This window comes from Cylas formicarius, unplaced genomic scaffold (genome assembly GCF_029955315.1).
Source record: "Cylas formicarius isolate icCylForm1 unplaced genomic scaffold, icCylForm1.1 PGA_scaffold_9__14_contigs__length_23061073, whole genome shotgun sequence".
NCBI lineage: Eukaryota > Metazoa > Arthropoda > Insecta > Coleoptera > Brentidae > Cylas > Cylas formicarius.
In genome coordinates, this window is record NW_026844365.1 from 19,698,975 (window position 1) to 19,704,368 (window position 5,394).

A 5,394-nucleotide genomic window follows, 5' to 3' on the forward strand; every position below is an offset into this window, starting at 1 on the left:
ACCCCCTAGGTGCCAAGCGAGCTCCTCCCTATAGAGTTCCCAGTTTGTTGCCCGGGGGTTCCTAAATCTAACGGGTTCCCGAACACCCATCTCCAACCCAAAGGTGATGTATCTATGGTCCAACATAGATGGTACAAAGTGTTAAGTCTATAAACGAGCTCCGACCATTCGTGAAAAACGTGAGTTCTACCCCTCTGTTGGCTACCTGCAGCCCTGCGGAGGCCATGAACTCCACGAGGTCTCCCCCCCTTCTATCAATTGCCGCGCTGTCCCACAAAACGTGGTGAGCATTGCTGTCGCAGCCAATCAAAAGAGGAAGATTCGGTGCCCCAATCTGGGTGGTCTCTCCCATCTTCCTTTTCCGCTTTCCCCCTGCCGTTTCCGGTGTGCCCCCTATGGAGCCTCCCTGGGCACCGGAAGAGAGCCCGTCTGCGGTTCCGGAACCGTCACCGCGAGTCTCTTCTTCTTCGCCCTCTTTTTTTCAGCCCCACTCCTATGTCTGGGGCGGTGTGTCGTCGAGGTGGTGTTCCCGGTTTATACCGGGCCCTCCACCCCGCTCGCGACCTGGGGATCCTGTTCAGATCGCCTAGGAGGAGGCCTTCCTGAGGACGCCCCTGCTTGTTGGAGCCTCCCTGGGGCCCCTTCTTCTCCTTCGCAGGTATTATTTCCGGTTCCATATAGGTTGCACGAGTAGCTAGGGAAAAAAACGGTCCACCTCTGCAGAGCCCCGCATGCAGAGGTAAGGCTTCATTCCCCGAGGTGCGCCCGGTTCCTCGGGGTTGGGATCGGTAGCGACTAATCTCATATCCAGCCATGCATCCCCTAGGCCCGACCTCCCACCGTAGGATTTAGGATTTTTATTGAGGTTTACTCCACCCGACGCCTGGTTTATCCACCGACTGGGCAGGGTGAGCTGGTCCACGACTGGTTATTTGTCAGCCCTATTGGATTTTTACATCCTCATGCCTCCTTTTTCCCAGTCACCCAGGCCCGTGAGAGCCTGGACTCCCCTATCCGCCACCCGGGGGACGCGCCTCATGGATTGCTCAACCACAGAGGGATTTACGTACTACACATTTTTTCTAATTTCTGGGACATTTCGTTGCCCTAATACTGTATCTTGTTGCCCTTACTGGGACATCCGGTATATTAAAAAAAAAGTGTTGGGATTCTTCTCTGGTTTCCTATGAACAGCTGCAACTATCCTAAATGACTGAACGTATTTTAAGAAACTTGGTCACGTTGAAGAAAATAATTTGTTCTACTGTCAATAGGGCGCTCTTTTTGAAATAATTACAGAGATATTTGCCAAATCTCCATTAAAATTTCTCAGCATCTTGATAATATTATTTCTATAGTTATGCTTCTTACCGGGTCTCCTTGTAAATTTCGAAACAGCAGAAAGAAATCATGTCAGTTTTAGATAAGATTTTAGTAACTGCCCTTGAAATAAGTTTTAGAAATAATTGATAATTGAATATTTCAATATTATTTTTAATTTGTTCGTTCTTTTATTAATTAATGTTCATTAATGTGTTTTCGTTTTTAGTTGGTCAAAACGTTGTACGCAGTGGGGAACGTTCTCTCGCAGATGTTTAGCCGAAAACGTTAATAAACCTTTAACAAAAAAACAATTGTTAATATGTCAATGGAATATGTTTTCGTAGAAAAAGCTTTGCCATATGTCACCCAGTAAACTATTGGTCTAATGAGTTAACTTATATTTATTACTTATAGTCTCGTTGTTATTACAAAGCAAATTGTTTACAATTTTCCTAATATATAGTGGTGCGTCACAAGTCTCCATTTACATTTGTACTAATAAAAATAGTAAGTTCAGGGAATTGCTCGTTAAAATGCCGTGCATGTTATTATTTTTATTACTATTTTTAATTTATGACCAGCGTCTAAGGAAAAGTTAAAAAAATACCCCACTTGGGAGTAGGAGAGACATAATCAATAGTGGCATTTATTAATCAACTAGTACGCCCTTACTCAGAGACGGATTCGTGTATTTTCTATGTAGTGTTCCTTAAGTTTATGCGAATATTTAAGTATGTGAATCTACAAATTATGATAATCTGTTAAATAAACTATTGTCCGAAACCTGTGACCATGCAATAAAAATTAAAACAATAACAAAAAACGGGAAAATTAAAAAAATATATATCATACCGTATACAATATAATTTGCCAAGAGCGAATATACAAGCAAACCATATTTAGTTTGTATTTACGATCATCATCAGAGCCAAAATTGAAACTGCTACTACCAGAAAATGATCCTTCGTCTGTATAAAATGCCCTTCACGACTAGCGGAACTTCAAAGTCACGGCAAAATTTGATAAATGTAATAATTTGCACAAATAATAGCGATTTCAAATATCTAGCGCACCCTGTATGATAGATGAAACCTGAGACTCTCTCTCGACACAATGTTCTAGACTGTTTAAACCAAATTGTCCCTTGTTTCATAGATTTTCATTTACGGCAAATAATTTTCCCACGAAAACGGAAATTTTCAGGACCTTTTTGTTTTTTTTTACCGATAATCGACACACCCTCCGTCCAATATACACGGGAAAACTTTTACATTCCAGCATCCCAGCGTCCTTATGTATATTTTTCATTTATTGCGCAGATTTCTGAGCGTCCGAGCAACGTTGCCCGATTTATTGTGTATTAAAATACATATAAATAGGTATCGTCTTCAGAACACGCTTCTCCTTTTTAACATGACTGTGCACAGTCGAGCGGGTATAAGGCAATCGATATTTTCGCTATTTTTAGAAAAATGCTTTGTTGCGTACTGTTTTATTTTCTTATTTTATTATATTTGTTAGTTTTCAGAGCCCTTTGCTAAACTTAATTTATTGTGTATATGTTTTCTTTAATACGTCGCCCGATTTCGGAAAGTAATTCTTTGATTGATTTTAAGGCAATATGTTTGCCAGAAATATTGCACTTGTATCTACGTTAGTCAGGCGCTGGATGGACGTAAACTTGCATAAAAAGTGTTAATTTCATTGGTGCCCTAATAACCAGTATTTTTTAAATGGAAATCTAAACCACTTTTTTTACAACTTAATAATTGAAAATAAATACTAATATTAATTTTTCAAAGAAACTTCCACAGGCTACTGTAATACTTTGTACTAAACTTCTGGATTCCTCCTGCATCAGTTTTTGCTGAGTCGAACTTGCTAACGTTTCGCTGGCTCGTATTTTACTCTGTACCTGCTTATATATTGTTTGATGGGGGCGGAACTAAATAAGGGGCATAACCACCATCTCGGATGACTGATTCCCATATTGGTGACATGTAGAGACCTGAGTCGCGGTTAAGATTGTTAGGTTGTTTACAGATTTCTATAAACTCTCGGATTTTTCGTTGGTAGGAGAATTGCTTACATGTAAGAATTTTAGTTGAACCCCTCTTGAACATCAGCAACCCATTAACTTTGATACAGTCGAACCGCTATGCCTCAAACTTCTTGGGTTGCAGTGGCAACCAGCTTTTGATAGTTTCATTTTTAAAATTGGTAATATTTCGAGTACCGAGTGTACCAAAAGAGGGATTTTGTCAAATTTAGCTAGAATTTTTGATCTTTTGGGCATGATTGCGCCCCTAACGTTGTTCGCTAAATGTTTAATTCAACAGCTATGAAGCTTGGGCCTTGATTGGAACCAGGAACCTCCCCCCGAAATTACCGCGAAATGGAGAAAATTTCAGTGTGAGTTGGATCTGTTATCTTCTCTAAAAATTCCTAGGCATGTATGTGTTTCAAGCTGAATGTGAAATGCATGGATTTTGCGATGCTAGCCAAAGCGAATATGGGTGTGTGGTCTTCCTTCGGGTTTTTGTAAATGGCGAGCATAAAATTTATTTCGTTGCTGAAAAATAGAAAGTCGCACCTGTGAAAAGAATAACCTTGCCCCGTTTGGAACTATGTGCTGCTGTTTTGTTGTCAAATTTAGTAGAGTTTATTCGTGATGCTCTGAATAAAATTATAATTAAAATTTTTTTTGCGTGGTCTCTCTGCTCATAGATGGCAAACATTCGTTAGTAATCGAGTAAGTCATATCCAAGATAAGATTTCTCGTGATAGTTGTTATAGTTATATTCCTATTAACGATAACCCCGCAGATTGTGCCAGTAGAGGACTTATTCCTTCACAATTCTTAGAACACCCTACTTGGTTTCATGGGCCTCGGTTTCTTCGTTACTCTTCTGATCATTGGCCTCGCGATTTATCGACCGAAGATCCCTCTGAATGCTTAGAAGAGGAGAGCAAATCTATGACGACGTTAATTTCCATATCGGACCCGTATGGTGTGTTTAATAGATATTCTTCATTGGAAAAAATTTTAAGGATCATTGCATATTGTGTAAAATTTTGCAATAATATTCGTACAAAACGCCAAAATCCGGTTGCCGCTTGTTCAGAGACTCTTTGCGAAGAAGATATAAACAATGCACTTTTGTGTCTCGTTTGGCAAGTACAACGTGAGGTTTTCTTTGATGCTATATATAAGCTAGAAAAAAACAAAAGCGTAGATAAGGTTTTAAAAAAATTGAATCCATTTATGAATAATCAAGGTTTCTTGAGAGTCGGCGGTCGCTTGATAAATTCCAAATCTTTGCCACATGACAGGAAATTTCCATTGTTACTCCCTCAAAAACATCGTCTTACTGAACTGATAATATTTTATTTACACAGGAAATATTTGCATCCGGGTTTGCAAACATTGAATTTTTTGATTCTACAACAGTTCTGGATACTTCCAGCGATAAATGCTATTCGTAGGTGTTTGTCTCGTTGTTTAAGATGCTTTCGAGTGGATCCCAAGCCTGTTGTACCATACATGAGCGATTTACCGGCAGGACGTGTATCACAGGCCAAGCCATTTCAGGAAGTAGGGGTGGACTTTGTAGGTCCCTTTTCTATAACGCCTTTAAAGGGCAGATGGATAAAGGCCCAGAAGGCATATGTTTGTATTTTTGTTTGTTGTGCCGTTAAGGCCATACATTTAGAACTGGTTTCCAGTTTGTGTACTGACGCTTTCGTTGGTGCTTTAAAGCGCTTTATCGCACATAGAGGACGCTCCGATTGTGGTACCAATTTTATTGGTACCAATAGACAACTGGTGGAGCTCATGAAAAATGCCGTTGAGATGGAAAAAATGAAATGGTACTTTAATCCACCATCAGCACCTAATTTCGGAGGGTTATGGGAAGCTGGTGTGCGTATCATGAAGTATCACCTGGTTCGGTCAATAGGGCGAAACAAATTAACTTTCGAGGAAATGTATACAACGCTATGTTGCATCGAATCTGTTTTAAACTCAAGACCTTTACACCCTTTGAGTAGTGACCCTAATGACATAAGCGC